General features: G+C 38.0%; 2 pseudogenes; one reads left to right on the forward strand and one right to left on the reverse strand.

The window, feature by feature from the left end:
* Positions 1–157: 157 nt before the first annotated feature.
* LOC139734516 (uncharacterized) lies at positions 158–9070 on the reverse strand (annotated as a pseudogene).
* A 3914-nt stretch (positions 9071–12984) lies between these two features.
* LOC139734517 (tryptophan 5-hydroxylase 1-like) overlaps positions 12985–22939 on the forward strand; it is a 152616-nt pseudogene continuing 142661 nt past the window's right edge.

Raw genomic sequence — 22939 nt, forward strand, 5'->3', positions numbered from 1 at the left:
GTCTTCCCTTCCGTCCACGAATCCCCCGTAGCCTACCCCCGAGGCGTCAGTATAAACTGAATAGTCATATGACGTTGACTCCGAAAGACGGTTGCCATTCAAACGGTGTACGTTTGCGGACCAAAATGTCAATTCCTCGCGAGCTTTCAGAGTGATCTTAATAGGGGCCTTCCAACGGTCCCATGACAGAGTGCATGGACACTATCTTGCCCACCACTTCCGCCAAAGATCTAACCTGCACTAAGGTCTTTCCGTTTCTTGTCAAATCCAACAGGTGTGAAATATCGGATTTGAGATCGTCGACTCTTCTGCTGGTTATCAGAACTCTTTCTTCGCCAAATTCCCAATCTAAACCAAGCCAGGTTACCCTGGGCTGTGGATCCCACTGACACTTCTCTTCTGCTGACAAAAATCCCAATCTTTTGAGATCACGCTGTACCTCTTCACTAAAGCGCTTTGCGAAGTCTAAGCTTTTATGCCCTGAAATTCCGTCATCGAGAAACATTATGACCTTCTGACCCTGACCCCGCCAGTATCCGACCACTGCCTTCACGAGCTGGGAAATATGAGGCGCCAAGTGTTCGCTTGAAAATTCCGTCCAAATAGACACGAAATTACCTTAAAACTACAAAAATCATACACTGAAATCCATTTCGTTACAAAATGAAATTGTACAGACAATTTCGTAACAAAACAATTTCATTTTGTAACGAAATCTGGTTTAATTACAAAATTAGGAAGACAGTTATCCATTTTGTTACAAAATGAAACAACAAATTTTATTTTGTAAACAAAATCTCATTTTGTTACAAAAAAGACTTGTGCTTTTTCATTTTGTGACAGAATGACATGGCAAATATAATTTCGTAACAGAATCTTATTTTGTTCCAAAAAAAAGTCATTTCGTGTACGGAATTGAACTACAAAACAATTTCGTGCACGGAATGGTTCTGCAAACTGCATTTCGTGTAGAGGGTCTAACAGAACTGAACTACACTCCCTTTTGTGTACGGAATTTAACAACAAAAGTCATTTCCCTGTAAGGTACCATACGAAATGGATTGCGTCGCAGACGAAATGGATTTCGTTGCACACGGAATGCATTTCGTACCATATCAAATGGATTTCGTACCATGCGAAACAGATTTCGTGTTACACAGAAAGGATTTCGTGTACGGAATGGCATTCTGTCAGTCTCTGCCGAGTAAGGGATATAAGAAGGACGCTGATTGGCCGCCTTGTTGATCCGAGCAAGCTCAGCCCTATATTTTGCATATGCAACAATTTAGAGGTGAGTTTTTGTCCTAGTGTTTGTTGAGTGTTTTGATTGAACACGATGTAGCTTATCTACGTGTGTGCGAGAACATCGTAGTTTGTGCGCTACCCACTCGTTTGTTTCCGTGTAAGCATTTTAACCGTAAAGTGTCTTCATCGTTCGTCTTCCAAGCATCGTGTTTTCACCCTAGTTTTCCTCATCGTAGTTTTTTACTTCGATTTTTTTTGCGGTGCAAGATGTTCTGTGTATTTTCTCTACGGTAGAATGCCATCGTTGATGATCTTCGTGTATTCATTACTAGTTTTCCACCTCCGTCTCATTTTTGTGTACAACTAGTGTCAAACGTAGCGTAGTTACAACTATGTTTAGAGCTAGTGGGTAGGTCTGCGATGTCTGTATCGTTTGCTGATGTGTTTTATGAGCTGAGAGTGACTATGATGGGAGTGATATTCAGGGTTTTGCTGTGGTTGAGGTGACGGCAAGATGCAATTTATTTCGTGTAACCATGCATGACGTCGATGATGGCGAGTAAAACTACAACACGAGTAGCCTAGCCTAGGCCAATGACGAGAGTGACACTGAACTAAGAAACGGGGGCTGATGCTCGCTCGTGCACGGGAGTGGTCTAGACTACAGAGACCTGCATTAATTTATTTATATTTTTTTTTCCTTTTCTTATTCACTCGGGTATAGTGCTACCAAAATTCGTGTCTCTAAAAATAAGAAACTCAACCAAAAGCTTGACAACAAGTTTGCATCAGGTCTATTCTGTAGTAAATATTAGATCTAAATGGCGATGCTAATTTAGTTTTCATTTAGAACTCGTTGAAATCCATTTTCTTTGCTCATATTTCAAAGCTGATAAATTATTTAGAACTGTACTTAAATTCTGATGTGCTGCATTCACCATTGTAATAAAAAAAGAGCCTGCTGATCAGGTGTTTTATTCTATCCTTTTCATTTCCTCCCTATCCTTTTGGTTTCTATGGACTGTCACTTTCTTCATTGACCCTGGATGGAAAAAAAAATCCCATCTTGCCATGTTAAGACAGAACACATACCATCATGAAATATCATGACATTGAAATAATAATAAAAAATATATAAGTGACCAAAATACTTGTTTGTGAAAATAAATAACAAATGAAAGGTGATTTCTTATGGAGCAGTTCTTTCAAATGTCAAACAGCTTCGATAATGAAGCAAGTGAAATCTGAAAACTATCCTGGCAACAAGTTGATATTGATAGGAGTTCTGACAAAAACTGTCACACCATTTGATGTTTGAATTTGTCTTTTTTATTGGATGAGGTCACAAAACTATAAATGCCACCGATAAAACAACAATCCTCTCAATTTGAACAAGAGCAGTAGGGTGGTACACTGGTACGACTCAGTAAACAGCTGATTATTTATGCATCGTATCCATGGGCAACTGCGGGGTAACTGCAAGAAGGCGCAGGAAATTAGACTTGAGTCAAGAAACATTATAAATATTTTTTTTTTATTCAAACTATTTTTTTTTCTTGGACTGGAAAAAAAAGGCCAAAATATTTCATATTAAGCTTCTAAACTATATAATGAATATATGAAGTCTTTTTATCGTGATTTTATGAAGAATTAGAATTATTATAAAGAATATAAATACTAGACGGGCTGAACAAGGAAGTCTAATTTCACCCCAAGAATTTGCAGCACACCGCACCTCGGGTGCATTCCTAGCGTTCTTGCCGCACTCTCACCTAGCTAGCCATGTGCAAGCCAGTCACATGTTCACAGTACACACGTTGTAGCCAGTTCACCGATCTCATTCCTGATTTCGTGCGTGTAGATAATTCTCTCAAAACTAAGCCAGACATGATTTTGGAACATACATTACAGTGTCAAGACCTGTTCAGTGGACTTTGAATTCGCTATTTGTCTGTTTTAGCTCTTCAATGTACGACTTCGAACGTCCGATTTGTTTTTTACCACACCACATGGAGCTGCATGTTTTTTTCAGCCCCATGCTTCTCCACACACGTACGTCACACACACACAAGCCATCGCGATCGAAGTTTGAGCGATAGTGATAACATGTGCGGAGCAGACATGCGGATTTCAGCACAGGGTAAATGAGTAGTTGAACGTATCACGATTGTAAAACAAATCTTTTTCTATGTCTCTGCAAATTTGAATAGGTTATTTCAGCATAGATAGATTGTGATACATTACAAAATAGATTAGCCATAGCAAGACCTTGCTTACATGAGAGTTATTAGATAACGTTGCAAAATAAAACCCCCATCATTGAATGGAATGTTCCAGAGCTATCTCTGGGGGCTCGAGGACATTATGGACACGTCGATTCGCAAGTGGGTAAGATGCGATTACAGATGGCTTGAAATGAAGAGGATTTACGAATGAAATACACAGAAACAATATTTTTTCATAATTCCTGCACAGTTTATTTCTTTTCATAAAATTCACATAAACTAGTGCTGTATTGAGTCAACTAAGTGCATATTAGCACATGTGTACACGCATTATCCCTCCTGCCTAGTGGGAATGACACAGGCAGTTTTTTCAATGACGTATGAATGATCAACAAGGCGGCCAATCAGCGTCCTTCTTATATCCCTTACTCGGCAGAGACTGACAGAATGCCATTGCGTACACGAAATCCTTTCTGTGTGCCACGAATTCTGTTTCGCATGGTACGAAATCCATTTGATATGGTACGAAATGCATTCCGTGTGCAACGAAATCCATTTCGTCTGCGACGCAATCCATTTCGTATGGTACCTTACAGGGGAAATGACTTTTGTTGTTAAATTCCGTACACAAAAGGGAGTGTAGTTCAGTTCTGTTAGACCCTCTACACGAAATGCAGTTTGTAGAACCATTCCGTGCACGAAATTGTTTTGTAGTTCAATTCCGTACACGAAATGAATTTTTTTGGAACAAAATAAGATTCTGTTACGAAATTATATTTGCCATGTCATTCTGTCACAAAATGAAAAAGCACAAGTCTTTTTTGTGACAAAATGAGATTTTGTTTACAAAATAAAATTTGTTGTTTCATTTTGTAACAAAATGGATAACTGTCTTCCTAATTTTGTAATTAAACCAGATTTCGTTACAAAATGAAATTGTTTTGTTACGAAATTGTCTGTACAATTTCATTTTGTAACAAAATGGATTTCAGTGTATGATTTCTGTAGTTTTAAGGTAATTTCGTGTCTTTTTGGACGGAATTTTCAAGCGAACACTTGGCGCCCCATAGGGAAAACACGTATCCTGCGGTAGAAATACCGAATGGCAACACATTAAAAACTTAGTACCTTTTGACCCCGTTATCGACCCAAGCGAATCCCAGATATTTTCGGTGCGCCTCGTGAATTTCAATGTGATGGTAGGCGGACTTATAAGTCGAATGTGAATTAGTAGACGGCGAGTTGTAATGTTCTTAAAATTTTCTGTAGATTTTGATTTTTTGTGCTATTTCCCCTATTTTGGGGGTGCTGAACACGAATCCACTTGTTGCCATTTTTCTAACCGACGTCTTCACCCGTTGCCATGGCAACGCATTATTTTCCTTAAAAGAACATACATTCTTCATTAAAAGTCATAAAAACATGATGTAAACATCAAAATATGTAATTATAAATCCTTTTTAATTACACTTGAGAAAGAATACAATTTTCAGAATGTCATGGTTACCTTATAGCAATGACAGTTACCATGGCAACAACTATTTATAGAGAAAAATCATATTTTTCATGAAAAAGCAAGGAATCATGACAAGATTGAGTGGAATATTTATCATAAATTACTATCTAGATTATCAGCTTTTTCTCCACTGTTAATTTCACATCATTTTCGTTGCTATAGCAACAGCATGACAAAAGCTGCCTTTTAAAGAAAAATAAGCATTGCGATTGAAAGAAAAGCAAGAATACGTCCATAGAAGATAAATTTTTGTATAGTGAGTTTTTTGAGCTATTTCCTTTATTTTGTCGCTGCCAAACACGAATCGACCTATTGCCACATTTCTAAATGACATCTTTAGCCGTTGCCATGGCAACAAATTATTTTCTTAGAAATAACATGTGTTCTTCATTAAACATCACAAACGCATGCTAAAAACACCAAAATAAGTCAATATAAACGTATCACGCTTCAATCAAATTAAAAGTCACAATTTCCGACTGTCACAGCAACCTCATAGCAATAACGGTTGCCATGGTAACAGCTAATTTTTAAAAGAAAATGATTTTTTTTTCATCAAAAAGCATGAAAAGATGAAAAGTTTGAGTAGCATACTCATTACAAATTGCTATGATAATTATCAGCTTTTTTCACTACGTTCATGCCACATTATTATCGTTGCTATGGCAACAACTTTTTTTTCCTAGAAAGGAGAAGTATCCCAGTAAAAGAAAAACTAGATAAATAAAAATAATCAATTTTTGTAGAGTTTAATTTTTCGACCCTTTTTTTTTTAACTCTTTTGGGAATGCTGAAAAGGATCAGAAATTCAGGAAGCTGACTAAGCTTTTGTGTTTTTACTCATTTGTTTTTTGTTTAGTGTATTCTTTCCTTCCTTATCTAATGACTAACGTTAATTTTTTTATTTAAAAGGCAGTTTTCTCATGTTAATTCTATAGCAACAACAACGAAGTGGGATGACTCCAGTGAAAAAAAAGAACTGACAGTAATTTGTTATAAATATGTTACTCAATCTTGTCATTTTTATGTTTTTCATAATAAATTGTTATTACAATGACAACTGTCATTGCTATGAGGTAACCATGAAATTGAAAAATCGTGATGTTTTACTAAACTAAAGAGACATGTTTATCTTGACACATTTTGTGTTAACAGCACGTTTTCATAATGTTTAAAGAAGAACACATGTTCTTTTAAAGAAAATAATTTGTTGCCATGGCAACGTCTGAAGACATCATTTGTGACCGTGTACCTCAAAATGAACATAAAGTCGCACACACTGATTTTGAGTGAGGACTGAAAATAAGTGAAATGGGTCAACCTAGCCGAACTTGACTTTTTCATATTTTCTGAAAGAGCGGGTCTTCTTTTACATTATGCTAAAATTTGGTATAATAAAACGGGCAGGAAAGTGTGTTTTTTTAGCAGTTTATATCGAACATTTTTGGTAGAATAGTGTGATTAGGTGTGTCTTTAGAATCCCTTTTTCATTTCTGAAAAAACCTTGTCCACACTCTTCACTTTCAACTCTAATAACTTTTGAAAGGATAGTGCTACTGCTTTGAAAGTTGACATTAATTATTGACAGAATGTGTTAATGAGGCATGCTTAATTTCAGTTTAATCTGATAATCCCCTCATTGTTGTTACTCTGATGGTTTACTTCCTGTTTTTTGGTCCCATTCATCGAACAGCCAGCACGGTTAGGTAAAGATTAAGCACTTGAATAGACACTGTACTTCAGAGCGTCTTTTCTCAGTTCACATTTTTCCTGAGTTTGTGCTTTCTTTCCAATATTTAGATAGGTTAGTAGAGTCCATTTCATTTGAGTTATACATCATTTTAAAGCTTATGAAATATGGCAATAGGTTGATTCGTGTTTGGCACCGGCAAAATAAAGGAAATAGCTCAAAAAATCTCACTAAAAATCTCACAGCAATTTATCATCTATGGACGTATTTTTGATTTTCTTTCAATCACAATGCTTATTTTTCTTTAAAAGGCAGCTTTTGTCATGTTGTTGCTATAGCAACGAAAATGATGTCAAATTAACATAGTGGAAAAATAAGATTATAATGTAGATAGTAATTTATGATAAATATTCCACTCAATCTTGTCATGTTTTCTTGTTTTTTCATTAAAAATATGATTTTTTTTAATAAATAGTTGTTGCCATGGTAACCGTCAATGCTATAAGGTAACCATGACATTCTGAAAATTGTATTCTTTCTCAAGTCTAATTAAAAATGATATATAATGACATATTTTGGTGTTTACATCATGTTTTTATGATTTTTAATGAAGAATGCATGTTCTTTTAAGGAAAATAATGCGTTGCCATGGCAACGGGTGAAGACGTCGGTTAGAGAAATGGCAACAAGTGGATTCGCGTTCAGCACCCCCAAAATAGGGGAAATAGCACAAAAAATCACAATCTACAGAAAATTTTAAGAACACCCCAATATTGTGACAACTCGCCGTCTACTAAATATGGAATCTCCGCTCTCAAAAACTTGCCTTGCCACCACAGCATCTTCATACTTGAATTTGTACTTATACAAATGTGGGTTATCATGCCGACAATCGAGGACCATTCTAAGTTTCCCTTTGTTATTTGATACAGTCAATGGGTTCACGACAGACGGAGGTTCTGACACCTCGGACACGCATCCCTTCTGGACTAATTTTGCTATCTCGCTAACAACAAAATCGGTGTGCTCCATGGCGGAACGATTGTTACGTAATTCCACATTCTCTGGCATAGAAACAAAAGGCAACTATAACCGCGCTGGATCATGTGTAAAACGGCCTTATTTACTCCGATTTCCTCCCAGTTTTCATAATATTTCGTAAATGCCTTGCAGATTTCCTTCTCTAATAGACATTATATACTGTATCAAGTATAATTAGTTTTCTACGTTAGAAAATGAATGAGGTATGAATATTAACAGCCATTTCAACTAACCATGTAATAATTTTTCTTTTGTGTTTAGCTTTTAGTATGAAGATCAAGGTGACCAATCTCGACTAGCACTTGTGCTAACTTTTGGTTTCCTTGTTAACAACAACTTTGTAGAATTACGCTACATGTATCATATTTAAATCTCAAATGTCATCATTTAATCATGTTATTGTAAAGGAGTAATAGATAAGTATATTTTTTTCCATATATGTATTATGATTGAAAATGTACATGTTCAAATGTTGTTGCTAATAAAACTTCAAAACTTCAAACTTCAACTTCAAACTAGTGTTTGTAATTTGGGCTCTGCGGCCAACCCCTTATCATTACGTAAGCTGGCGTGCTCGACATCGCCATCTACATCTAGAGCTAGGTCTATTACTCCAGAAATCAAGGGGGTGCTTATCTTGTTTCCACCTTCAAATCTCGCCTCCGGGCACTCAGCTCTCCAGTGTCCCGTCTTTCCGCATGCGAAACATGATCCTGGCTTCCTGGTGTAGTTCCGTTGCGGCTCCGACGTCGCTGGTCCGCCTGCATACTGAGACGAAGTGTACTCTGTGCCCCTTATCGTTGTCGTGCCTACCCGCTGGTACGGGCTGAACCTCCTGCCATACTTCAGTTTGTGGGCTGAAGCTTTCTCTTTCCTCTTTTTCTGCGCCCTAGACTCCGCTCTCATGATCCGCTTTTCATCGTCGGAATCTTCGGCTAGAGAGTTCTTCGTGTATTCGTCTACGATCAGCCAACCAGACTCCGAGCTGTCAGCCATTTTAATCAATTTCTGTCTCTGATCGATGATCTGGATACCTTCATTATTCGCTGCTTTGCTTCAGCTACCACCGTCTCTCCTTCTTCTTCTAAGATGATGTCAGCTTCTTTTAACTTCCTGGCAAGCTTTACGTTGACTTTATACTGTTCTTAGTTTCCACGCTTCCGAAACTTGTATTCGTCCTTGCTCATCTCCTCTATCTTGCCTATTTGAACGTCACTAAGCTCTCGCTGGTTGTCGTTGATTTTCTGTTGAAATGAGCCCAGCTTAGAAGTTATCGTGGCATCCAATTGATTCAATTCTCTGGCTCTCACGAATTCTCGCGTCAATGATCTGGTTAACGTCTGCCGGCTCCATGTCTGAACGAGTTGAAGGTGCAAGCTAGAATAACTGACGAGCCTCACGCCCTCGAATACCGCTACCAAACCCACTGTACTCAAAACGCATCATTCCTGCATAATTACATGCAAATTCCCACATCGCCTCATATTCGCATAATGTATGCAATAGAATTCTCATTAATGATTCCAGACAACTTTTGCCTGCTATACGGTGTACCGCAGGCAAATAATAGTAACTGGGAGTACGTTGTCAATATGCATAAAGTAGATGATCAATTTGAAGCCTTTCTTGCCAAATATCTTCTGTCCTGTAATAAGCGTTTTCCACTACAAACGTGCGTGCACAGAGTAAAAAGGAATGACAAACCATGGTTTAATAGCACGCTTAGAAAAATGTGCAAAAACTAATATTTATTTTATCGTAAGTATCTCAGGAATCGTACTGCCACCAATGAACAGAAATTTAAACAGTATAGGAATTTAGTTTATAAGGAAATACGTAAAAGGAAGCGTGAATATTATTACAGGAAATTTTGTTGTGCGCACGGGAATTTAAAGAAAACATGGTTTCTTATTAATGATGTAATGAATCAACAAAGGCAGATATATCGAATCATCACAAGTCAATGATCATTTTATCGACTCTGCAGAGTCTGCAGCAACACATTTTAATGAGGGTTTTTGTGCAATAGGAAGAAATATTGTATCAGAAGTGTCTAATTCATCTGCTTCTCTTTATACTTACCTGCGCAATACTTATAGCCAATCTATGTTTTTTAAGCCTATTACTATATCTGAAATGTTAACTATTGTAAATGATTTGAAAGTAAATAAGAGTCCTGGTGATGACGATATTCACGTCAATGTATTCAAGAAATCAATATCTTTTATGATGGAACCCCTGTGTGCAATATCAAATTCATCTCTGGAATGTGGGATATTCCCACGACAACTTAAAGTAGCAAAAGTAATTCCAGTTTTTAAGAAAGGGGATAATCACCAGCTACAAAATTATAGGCCAATACCATTGTTGTCAGTTTTTACTAAATTGTTTGAAAAATTAGTTTATGCTTGATTGATATCATTTATTGACAGCAATAATATTTTGTATCATCAGCAGTCTGGGTTTAGACATGGTTATTCTACGTATATGGCGCTACTTAAATTGATGGAATGAATATCAAATGCATTTGAAAATCATGAATTTTTGGTCGGAATATTTTTAGATTTAACAAAAGCATTTGATTGTATAGATCGTAGAATACTTATTATGAAATTGGAATATCATGGAATGAGAGGAAATGTTTTGAACTGGTTTAAAAGTTATTTATCAAATCGCACACAATATACAGTTGTAAATAATAAAAAATCAGAATTGTGCCATGTGAATACAGGCGTTCCACAAGGTTCTGTACTGGGTCCTCTTCTCTTTTTGCTATTTGTTAATGATTTGCAGTTTGTAAGCCCTAATTTGTATTCTGTATTATTTGCAGATGATACAAACCTATTTTTCTCAGGCCGGGATGTGCATGAAGTTAACAATATGATTAATTCAGAAATGCAGAAAGTGTATTCTTGGTTTACTGCAAATCGTTTGGTTTTGAATATTGATAAAACATGTTATATGGCATTTAAGACAAAGAATAAGGTAATAGATGAAGATGTTTTACAAATATATTTGGGTAATGTCAAAATCAAACAGGTCAATAGGTAAAATTTCTTGGTGTTATACAATTGATAATGGTTTAACATGGAAAGGTCATTTTGATGATATTTGTATCAAAATAAGTAGAATTGTTGGTGTCACGAATTATCTGAAACATATATTTCCTTTAAAAATTCTTTTGACCATGTACCATACAATGATTTTTTTTTTTTTTGGGGGGGGGGGAAGGGGGCCTGATGTTACCATCATAATATGATGAAAGGTGGCCCCAGATTACCAAATTGTAAACCATAATCAAAATAACTTATACACTACATGCATACACAAAATAACAGAAATTATATCTAACAATAAACTAATTAAATACGAATTAACACAATTCTTAAATCTGTCCATATTTCCCCACATTTAACGTATTGTGCAATAATATGGGGTCATAGTTCGTTATATTTATTGAATCGTGTTTTGATGTTACAAAAGCGTGCAATTAGAATACTCTGTAATGTAAATCCGTTTGTACACACTGCAGTACTGTTTAAGAAATTGAAAATTTAGAAAATTGATCAAATTGTGTAATTAGATTTTTTTTTTTTTTTTTGGTGTGCGCCTCCATAGGTAGCCCCACTCATTTAGGGCTCTGATTATATTGTCTCTTTTACCAGGTTTTTGCTGCATTTTTGCAGTATGGTTGTTTATATTGTATTCTGTTTGTGTCAAGGATCTTGCTAGACCATTTCCAGTCAATTTGTTGGTAAGTTAGCTGTATATTTAAGCAGATGAATTTTGTATCTTGATACTGTTGCCTACTCTGTATTGCCATTTTCAGTGTCCAGCCCAGTGTTGTACACTTGCTTCATGCATCTTGTATGTGTACTTGCTTTGTACTTTCAATAGCATCTTTTGTTGTCACACCGTTCACATGTGTATGTCAATAGCATCACCTCCACAGCAATGGAGGGGATTAAGATCTGGCGTCTCTGGAATCTATTCTTTTGTATACCTCTGATTGTATCTCTCTTGAACGTGAACCATGTATTCATGCTGCCTACTGATGCTTGTAACTGTAATCACAGTCTACTTTCTCCTGTTCACAGGCTTGTCAGACACTGTGGTAAACCTGTTGCATACTATAGCAACACATGTGCATGTTTTCAGTTAGCCATCCTACTGTCCGGTGACATTCAAACAAACCCAGGTCCATGTACTGAAGTCGATGTAATGCAACATGCTAATGACTATTGCAGTAGTTTTCAACCGAATTGTATTACATATGATGTACATGCCCTCCATCAGTTTAATGGGAAGCCCAGTCATCTACTTCCTTTGACTGTTTGGAGAAGGGTATGTGATCTTGGAATTGCGCAGCAGCGGCGTACTCACAGGGGACGCCGCAGGCGGAGGATTCCAAGGTCACAGTCCCTTTGTGATGCTTCCAGTGGGTCTCAATTTGGTCTATGGAACGCAAGATCCTTGACGAATAAAGTCGATGCAGTGTCAACTCTGATTATAGATAATGATATTGATGTGTTAGTCATCACTGAGTCATGGCTTTCAGGTGACCAGAGGGATGAGCCTACCCTTGCTGAATTGAAATTATCCCTTCCAAATTTCAATATTATCAATCATCCCAGAAAGACATCTAGAGGAGGTGGTATCTGTGTCCTGTATAGGTCTGCTGCGCGTTGTGTTGTCAATGACACACACAAATTTTTGTCTTTTGAACTGCTAGATCTCACGATTCATCTCACTTCTTCATCTACTGTTCGGGTTTATTGCATTTATCGCCCACCCCATTCCTCTCGTCACACCTTTACCAGCAACGACTTTCTTGATGAGTTTTTAACTCTCCTCGAGGGTGCTGCTGTTGATGCTCATCCAACCATTCTTCTTGGTGACTTTAATATACATGTAGATGATTCTGCTGATAGTTTCGCTCAGTCTTTTCTCAATGCCGTTGAAGCCTTTGGGTTTCATCAACATGTTAAGGGTGCCACTCACCAAGCAGGCCACACACTTGATTTAGTCTTTAGTAGGAAATCTGAAGATATTATTTCCCATATCACTGTATTGCCATCTTGCCATCTGATCACTCCGCCATTCTTTCCGCCATTAATCTTAAAAGCCCACCAAACCCTAGAAGGAAAGTTAGCTTTAGGAAGCTTCGCAATATTGACACCAACTCTTTCCGCCATGATATTAAACAGGCTTTGTTGACTTCCCAGTGTACATCTTGTCCTACAGAAGCAATTTCAATGTATAATGACATGCTGAGTACTCTGTTGGACAAGCATGCCCCTGTTAAAACCGTGACTGTGACAATTAGACCCAATGCCCCTTGGTTCTCTGATGAGATTAGGGAGGCCAGGAGGCGTCGGCGTCGTGCTGAACGTCGCATGTTGAAGTCCGGCACGCAGTCTGACATGGACCTGTATCGTCAAGAATGTGAGCTGTACTACAGTCTGATTACCGATGCAAAGTCCCAGTACCTGAGAAAAGAGATCGCGAATGCTGACTCTAAACGACTATTCAACTTCGTGAAGAAACTGTCCACCCCTTCTGACTCTTCTATTTATCCTGAACACTCATCTGATTCAGAACTGGCGCACAGGTTCAGTATGTTCTTCATGAAGAAAATCGATGATATTGTGTCTTCCTTTGTATCTGACGTGAACCATTTGGAGTTATCCGTCCAGGCTCCTGAGAACTCTTTGAACTGCAACCTGAGCGAGTTTAATCCGGTCACTGATGAACAGCTTCGACGTCTCATCATGCTATCTCCACCAAAATCTTGCACTCTGGACCCTCTTCCAACTTGGCTGCTCAAAGAGTGCCTTGATGAGCTGCTTCCGGTTCTTAAAAACATCATTAACACATCATTGTCATCGGGTATAGTTCCAATACCTTTCAAGACATCTCTTGTTTCCCCTCTGTTGAAGAAACCGAACCTAGATCCCGATGTCCTGAGCAATTACCGACCAATTGCCAATCTGCCATTTGTGAGTAAGCTTCTTGAAAGGATTGTGTCTACACAGTTAATGTCTTATGTTGACAGTAATCATCTGCTTCCTACAAACCAGTCAGCATATCGCAACCTCCACTCAACAGAAACTGCCTTGTTGAAAGTGCTCAACGATCTCCTTCTTGCTGTCGACAAGGGCAATGAGGCTGCTCTTCTTCTTCTTGACTATTCGGCTGCGTTTGACACGCTCGACCACACGTTGCTACTACAACGACTTAGTAATGACTACTCCATCACAGGCACTGCCATCCAATGGATCGAGTCATATCTTCAAGATCGCACACAGAGGGTGATAATCAATGGGACCTGTTCACGTCCTAGTCCTATCAGCTGCGGAGTTCCGCAAGGATCCGTTGCCGACCCCCTTCTTTTTCTCCTCTATACAGGTCCACTCACCAGAATCATCAATTGTCATCATGGAGTCAACTACGCTATGTATGCTGACGACACTCAAATTTACATAACTATGTCACCTGGCGATAGGATTGCTGCTGTTAATTCACTGAGAGAATGTCTCAACGACATCAAAGCCTGGTCCACTGCCAACAGACTCCGTCTGAACGAAGACAAGTCTGAACTCATCCATTTCTCATCACAGTTTAGGAGCACAGTTCCTCTACCAGATCTAACTACTCGGGATGGGATTATTAAGGTCTCTGACTGTGTTAGAGACCTTGGCTTTACTTTGGACAAACACTTAACTCTTAAACACCATATCACAAACATTTGTAAGTCTGCATCATGGGGTATTTTCAAAATAGGGAAGATCAGGCGTCTGCTTGATCAATCATCAGCTGAGCGGCTCGTCCATGCCTTCGTCTCCTCCTATCTGGACTACTGCAACTCCCTCCTTGCCGGCCTCCCTCTTTCTCACATATCCCCTCTCCAACGTATCCAAAATTCAGCCGCTAGATTAGTCTCCCTTAGTAGGAGACATGACCATATATCTCCTGTTCTCCGCTCACTACAGTGGCTTCCAGTCCATTCCCGTATTACTTTCAAAATCCTACTTCTGACGTACAAAATCACACGTAATCTTGCACCCATATATCTTCAAAACCTAGTCTCTCTCCGCTCCTCCTCTTCTGCCAGACCCCTCCGTTCATCTTCCTCTCTCCAATTACTTCATGGCCCACGTACAAAAACCCGTTATGGTGACCGAGCCTTCTCTTCCATTGCTCCCACTCTTTGGAATAAACTCCCTCTGTATATTCAGAATGCCTCATCTGTCGAATCATTTAAAATTCTTCTTAAAACTCACCTGTTTAATCAGTTGTAATTTTTTTTTTCCTCCTGGAGGCGCACACAGTTATCAATTATTGTACCATTGTATGACATGTATTTTTCTTTTCTTTTCTTTTCTTTCTTCTTCTTTTGTTACTGTTAATGCTGATTTTGTTAATGTTATTGTGTTTTCTAATCTATTTGTATGAGTAGCAAAGTGCGCTTAGAAACGTCAGTATGAAGCGCCATATAAATGCAATTATTATTAATTATTATTATTATTACAAGTGGCTACATTTATGTTTTCATACTTTAAAGGTGTCTTACCTGTCACGTTCCTTAATTATTTTACCCCAAATAGTGCAATCCATGCCTACAACACTAGACGTGCCAACGAGATGTTTACCTTTTTACAGATATAAGTTCTCAAAGACTACAATTAGATACACTGGAGCAAAATGCTGGAATGAGTTACCAACTTTTATTAAAGAGAGTCCAACACTGTCATCTTTTAAACGTAAATACAAAATGTTTTTAATCCAAAGTGCAATTGAGTAATTATTGTAATAATTTTGCCACTTTTTCCCCTTTTTTATTGTTGTGATGTTTCTTTGTTGTTTTTGTTCGTTAATGTACATTTGATGGAAATTGCGTCCTATTTATTGTTTGTAAAGGAATCGGCCTCGATAGGCTTCATACGGCCTTTACTGATCCCTCACGTGCTATGTTTGTATATACTTTTCTCTTCTGTTTTGCTGTGAACGTGATGTTTTCTTCTTAGCATTTGAAATAAATTTGAATTTGAATTTGAATTATTACTTACTAGAATTGAGATTAAAGCTTCGAACAGGTGAGTTCTCATTTAAACTTTCTATTCTATTGCGTAATACTCGTTAGATATTACGTCAGGAGACTTTAAAGCCTGTGACGATACATTTTTCTCCTAAGCATAACATATATGTTATGTGAATAACTGAAGCACCTACCAAGAGGTCATTAGTTTTCTGATATACGAGTGACAGCCTGGAAAAGCTCATTTTGGCGTCTTTTGGTTTATTGTAGAAGCGTCAAAACGTTCTTTCGTTTGACCATCCAGTGCAGTCACTGGTACACCACCCCTCTGGTTGCGGCTGAAGTTGATGCTGCTCGAGTGCTATGCGCTTTGTAGTTATCAGTATTGATACCTGCTGATATAAGCACTTCCTTCAGCCAACGAGCTATAGTTTGTGATGATACACTTTTGTGAGGTTTCTTGTAGGTGATGAATAGCTGTCGTTCATCCCTCTGAGAATACTTGTTCTCTCGATATACTCTCTGAGGTACCTTACTACGCACGCCGTCTGTCTGGAGGATAAGATTCCAGGGTAACCGAAAACCCAACATTCCTTGGTCGGTTCTACTTGATCAGTTTTTCAAAGCGAAATGTAATTGAACTGTTTCTCATTTGTAAATGATCAAGATCCATGAATTTCAGAGACTGAATCCTTTGCGCTGAAGTCAAATCAATGATCCTGTACAGTTTCAATGTTAATTTCTTCAGAGACAGCGACTTTGCTGGTGACATAATACGTAACAATCTAAAAACAGGACCTGCATCCCAGGTTTCCATGTATCTGGGCAAGGGAGTCCGTAGGTGAAAAAAACTCCTTTCAGGAACCGACAGACTAAGGGTGTGCACCAACTGTACACGAACAGTGGCGTATCTAGGGAAAACGGCGCCCGGGGCAAGCGAGAAAATTGCGCCCCTAATTTCTGAAAAAGTGTTCAACCCCATCCCCATCCCGGTATAGGAACTATAAACAAACTCCACATGATATGCTTTTTCAAGCACTTAAAAGGGGTCTATTTGAGGGTGACTTAAATGTAATGAATTTTGATAAATTTTGGCGAGCGAGCGCAGCGAGCGAGCCGAAAATTTTTGTATTTCAGCCTACAAAACATGGAATTCTTATCATTTTTTGCTTACTAAATCTTACAATTCTAATCAAGATATAGTGACGGCCTTATAGATAACGATTTATACCAATAATCTGAGGATTTTAAAAAATACTCTAAATTAGTACGCGCGAGTGAGCCGAAATTTGTATATTTCCGCGTTATCAACACGTTTTGTTCTTATCTCTCTTTTTTTTTTTGGATAAATTTTGGCAAGCGAGCGCAGCGAACGAGCCGAAAATTTTCGTATTTCAGCTTAAAAAACATGGAACTCTTGTCATTTTTTGCTTAATAAATATTTCAATTCTAATCAAGATATAATGACGGCCTTATAGATAACGATTTATACCAACAAGCTGAGGATTTTTAAAAATACTCTAAATCAGTACGCGCGAGTGAGCCGAAATTTGTATATTTCCGCGTTATCATCACGTTTTGCTCTTATCTCTTCTTCGTTTTTTTTTTTGGATAAATTTTGGCAAGCGAGCGCAGCTAGCGAGCCGAAAATTTTCGTATTTCAGCTTAAAAAACATGGAACTCTTGTCATTTTTTGCTTATTACATCTTACAATTCTAAAAAAACATAGTGACGGCCTTATAGATAACGATTTATACCAACAAACTGAGGACTTGAAAAAAAATACTCTAAATTAGTACGAGCAAGTGAGCCAAAATTTGCGCGTCATCATTACGTTTTGTTCTTATCTTGTTTGATTTGGGGTTTTTTTGCGCCCCCCGTATGTTCGAAACTGTTGGCGCCTTCTTTTAAACCAATTGGCGATCGCTTCAGAACGAAAGAAATTGCAGCCGCTGCTCCGTGAAACATTTTGCCTGCTAAATATAAAATGACAGGTGTGAACACAATAGACATTGTCATTTTGTCCGCGTCATCATCACGTTTTGTTCTTACCTTCTTTTTTATATAAAATTTGGCGAGCGAGCGCAGCGAGCGAGCCGAAAATTTATGTATATCAGTTTAAAGAACATGGAATTCTTGTGTGAACACAAAGAAAATTGTCATTTTGTCCGCGTCACCATCATGTTTTGTTTTTATCTTCTTTGATTTGGTTTTCTGCCCCCCCCCCCCTTCCGGGCGAGTTTCTCTTCTTCTCCTTCTTCTTTTCTTTTTTTTTATTTTTTCCTTCTTCGTTTTTTTTCTTCTTCTTCTTCGTTTTTTTTTTTTTCGTTTTTGCGCCCCCAAGGAGTGGCGCCCGGGGCACGTGCCCCCCTTGCCCCCCCCTAGATACGCCACTGTACACGAAGCATCAGTTAGTGTCAAGAAAGATGATAAAGAACTGCGAGCTTGGTTCATGGTGCTGTAAGCTGCATGTTCCACATGATAGAGTTTACTGAGAAATTTGAGGACATCCGTAACATCCGCATAGTAGCAGTTGTTGATATTGTTGTCACGAGAAAACTAGTACCATTTTTTAATGTAGATACTGTATTGCGCCTTGGTGGAATCCCTCCAAGAAGCAGCCATGATATTAATGATGTCCCTCGTAATTCCTCGGTGCTCTAGTGGTGTGCACATAATCTGCAACAAAGGAGATCAAGACTTGCATGTAAGGGATGTGGTGTGTTCGAATTCGAGAGTGTTAGGAGTGTCTTGCTCCTCTGAAGCAACATAGGTTTCCCAATGGTCATTTCTCGCAAGAGGGGAAACCATGCTTGACTAAGCCAATTGGGTACGATGATTATTCCATCTGCATTATCCTCCCTTATTTTTTGCAGGCATTTTGTAATCAGACAAAATGGGGGAAATGCATAGAATTTCAATCCATTCCAATTGAGAGTGAATGTATCGACTGACACTGCTTCTGGGTCAGGTAACCATGAAACAGCTTTAACGATGTATACCGACACTCATAGCGCTCGCGTTTCGCCATTCTCGAGTTGACGAAGGCGGACCGCGGTTCGGTTCAACCATTTTTTTTTTTTTTGAGAGGGGAGGGGTTGTGATCTGTCATTTGCTACTCTGCTAGAGTTGTGTACAATCTCCGAAGTTCACGGGATCAAACACTATTGAAATATCCATCAGACAAATCAGAAGTATACCATCGGTGACAGGGTCTTCTTGTATGATGTACTAAAGTTATGGAATAATCTCACTTTTGTAAAGTAGGCAGCTACAGTCAATGAGTTAAAGACCAAGTTAAAAACTCATCTTTTTGATGATATGTTAGAATTATGCATGTCATGATTATTTTGTAATGCGCAGTAAAGTATATTATTGCAGCAACTGCGCAAAATAGATGTCCTTTATTATAATTTTTATTATAACCGTTGTTGAAGGTTACACCTTATATATTTATAGCCATGACTTAGCTCTAGAAGAAGGCCTATAGATATACATGTAATTGGACCGCCAGTGTATCAACATGCAGTAGGACGAAGAATGTCAATCCACTCATTACCAGGCCATACTTGAACAAGGCAATACCAATCTGGATGCTGCTGTAGAAACAAGGAGTTTTGTGGTGAGTGTTTCATTGAGTAGGACAACTTATAATGCTTGAAAATACACCACAAAACAATGAAGTAGTAGATCTAAAACGATATTCTGATGCTTAATGTCTTTCTATTTCAATGAGATTACTATTTGCAATATTTTCATTGTCAGTTGTGTTTTGATATCTTAAATTTCCTAGAATATTCTTTACCCATCCATGTCCTGAATATATCTTAACCCTATTAAGCCCAAGCTATTTTGACCCCTCGCAGGCCCAAGGGGAGGGGGGCACATTGTGCCCCCTATATAACTTTTTTTATTATTTGATGTATCGTCGTTATATTTGGCACGTGGGTAGAATAACTCATATTCTACATGACCGTACATTTGAATTTTCACAAGGTCACCCATGGAGGGCGCTATTTACCAAAATATAAAGAATTACAAAGGAAATATGCTAAAAACACGATTTTTCTGTATAATTTCTTTATCCCAATTTTATATGTCTTATTATAGACCAATCTTTTTCATATTTGCCACAAATGATAAGCAAGTGGAATTTTATGAATTGTTATGATTGAAATTTCTCAAGGTTACCACATGGGGGCGCTATTCATATCAACATAGTGATACATTATGAGACCTGAGATGAAATGTTTGGGATGGGTACATGTATAGTTATGACATTTCATATTTGCATAATACTGGAATTTTGAGATTGCAAATTGATGATATGATTAAATTAATGATATTAGAGGCATAACTTGGGTGAAGGAATCCAAATAACTCAAAATATAAGGGCAATCTTTAAAGAATATTATTGTTTTCAATTATCTCTATTATATCTGTTGTTTTATGCCTTTGTCACATAAAAACAAAGGAAATAATAAGAAAAACTTTCCAGGACCATAATTACTATGAAATTTGCTCCTTCAACAAATTTCAGCCAAGAAACACCCATTTCATACACTGTAATGCTGTTAAATAAAATGGGAACAGGAAAAAGATGCAAAGTCTGACTGACATGGTTGTCAGTTTATGGTTGCCATGGCAACCAGCAACATCAAATATAGCTAAATTATATATTAAAATGTTTGCAATAAGATTTTAGGAAAAGTCACCAAATTTGGTTGAAATCAGATTGAGGGCGAAGGAGTGGCAAACGAAAATCTGGTAGGGGGGGGCACAATGTGCCCCCGTTTGGCTTTATAGCGTTAATTCATTTCCACATTTTCATACATATTTTGTATGTCCATGTAATTGTATCCCCCGAACAGACTTGGGAGGATACTATGGATTTGGCCTCGTTGCGCCGCCGCATCCGCGTCCACCGCAGAGATTTTCTTCTGAGCGCTCTACTGACTGCAGTTCTTCTTAGATCATCTTCAAATCTGGTATGAAGGTGTATTATGGTAAAATGAAGACGCCTATTGTTTTCGGTGCTGGCGCCCTCGCTTGTTCCGTCTTTATACGTGAAAAGGTAAATTTAACAGGGTCTACTTGTGTGTGCGACGATGGCCTAGTTTCTAGATCGATTTTTTTTTTCAAATTTGGTATGTAAATGTATCATAGTCAAATCTATACACCCACACCTATTGATAATGCTGCCCTCACTGTTCCACCTTTTACAGGGTCAAAGGTCGCCCTGATATTGTCAAAATTTGCAAAAGTGATTATTTATGCAATAACTTGATTGTTACTCAACGGATTTTATTCAGACTTGCTAAGGAGGTGTGTAGGGCTCACACCCGTAAATACAGTGGAATGTCCCAGACCCCTTACAAATTCGTACCAAAGATACCAAAATAAATGAAGAAAAAATTAATTAAAAATCAATGATGTAGTTTGGCAAAAAACTGAATAGCTGTGGATATTGAGTATGAATTCCTCTACAAATTGCATTTTGGTTGGAAGATGAAAGCTTTTCTGGTGGAATTTGAGGGAACTATATTTCATTGGGTACGTGTACGGAAAATGGGTGACTTTTTGAGTGACAAGAACTCGTATAGTCTGGCTTTGCGGACCCCTGGACAGAATTTGAACTGAATTATCCACCCTGAGAATTTGATGGATGAAAGGGTATATCTAACTTATCCAGGTTAGTGAAGCTGAAACACCTCATTTCTCCCAGCTATTTTACAGATTTTTTTGAAATTTGATTTTTAACACACATCCCTATGGGGAAATATTTATGGGTGTGAGCCCTGTAGAGGATGCATGCAATGCACACAAGTCTATGGGAAGTATTCATCCCATACAAACTCTGCTGGTTTATGTTGATCTATTGTGTCAGATCTCTTCCTCCCTCCCCCCTTCCCCTTCCTACCCCCCCCCCCCCCAACTCTGTATGGCCACAATTTGTTTTCTTATTATGTTGTTGTGGTATAGATAGATCTTTGTACATAGCAGTCATCAGTATCACACAACTTTGAATGACTGTGTTATTTTAATGTATTTCTTTGTTTGGCTACCACTGAAACAGGTCAAAATTCATAAAGTTAGTCTGCTTGACAAAACAAAGTCTTTTCAAGTATTTTGTAGGCAATAATGTGATGAAGACACCCCCCATAATCAAAGATTACTGCCTGCATCTAGGTATTCATCTTATGAAGAACTGATCAACACTACATTTTTATTTTTTTTTTAAACCTCAAAGGGCATGAGTTTCAAAAATGTCCCTTTTAGAAGCTTTATAACCCTTGAATGTGTAATTTCCCATATGATGTAGGTGCAAATCTCATCAAAAACACATTTATGATGTCTAAAAGTCAAATGAGAAATATGACCTCCACTATAGAGGATGCATGCAATGCACACAAGTCTATGGGAAGTATTCATCCCATACAAACTCTGTTGGTTTATGTTGCTCTATTGTGTCAGATCTCTTCCTCCCTCCCCCCTTCCCCTTCCTACCCCCCCCCCCCACCTCTCTCCTCTACCCCCCCCCCCCCCCAACTCTGTATGGCCACAATTTGTTTTCTTATTATGTTGTTGTCGTATAGATAGATCTTTGTACATAGCAGTCATCAGTATCACACAACTTTGAATGACTGTGTTATTTTAATGTATTTCTTTGTTTGGCTACCACTGAAACAGGTCAAAATTCATAAAGTTAGTCTGCTTGACAAAACAAAGTCTTTTCAAGTATTTTGTAGGCAATGATGTGATGATGACACCCCCATAGTCAAAGATTACTGCCTGCATCTAGGTATTCATCTTATGAAGAACTGATCAACACTACATTTTTATTTTTTTTTAAAAACCTCAAAGGGCATGAGTTTCAAAAATGTCCCTTTTAGAAGCTTTATAACCCTTGAATGTGTAATTTCCCATATGATGTAGGTGCAAATCTCATCAAAAACACATTTATGATGTCTAAAAGTCAAATGAGAAATATGACCTCCACTGTACGGGCGGTCATTCTACGTGGAGGACTCAACAGTTTGTGGTGACGGCGCCCTCAGCGTTCGGACTTGGATGACATGTCACGTTTCTTGTGTGCGCTGTATCAGCCACATTTCTTATCAGATTTTCTTCAAATGTGGCAGAAAGGTGCATAATAGTGAAATGAAGATGCCTATTGTTTTTGG

The sequence above is a fragment of the Diadema antillarum genome, unplaced genomic scaffold (assembly GCF_040938485.1).
Source record: "Diadema antillarum isolate AM-2024a unplaced genomic scaffold, OU_Dant_1.0 seq00000531_RagTag, whole genome shotgun sequence".
Taxonomy (NCBI): domain Eukaryota; kingdom Metazoa; phylum Echinodermata; class Echinoidea; order Diadematoida; family Diadematidae; genus Diadema; species Diadema antillarum.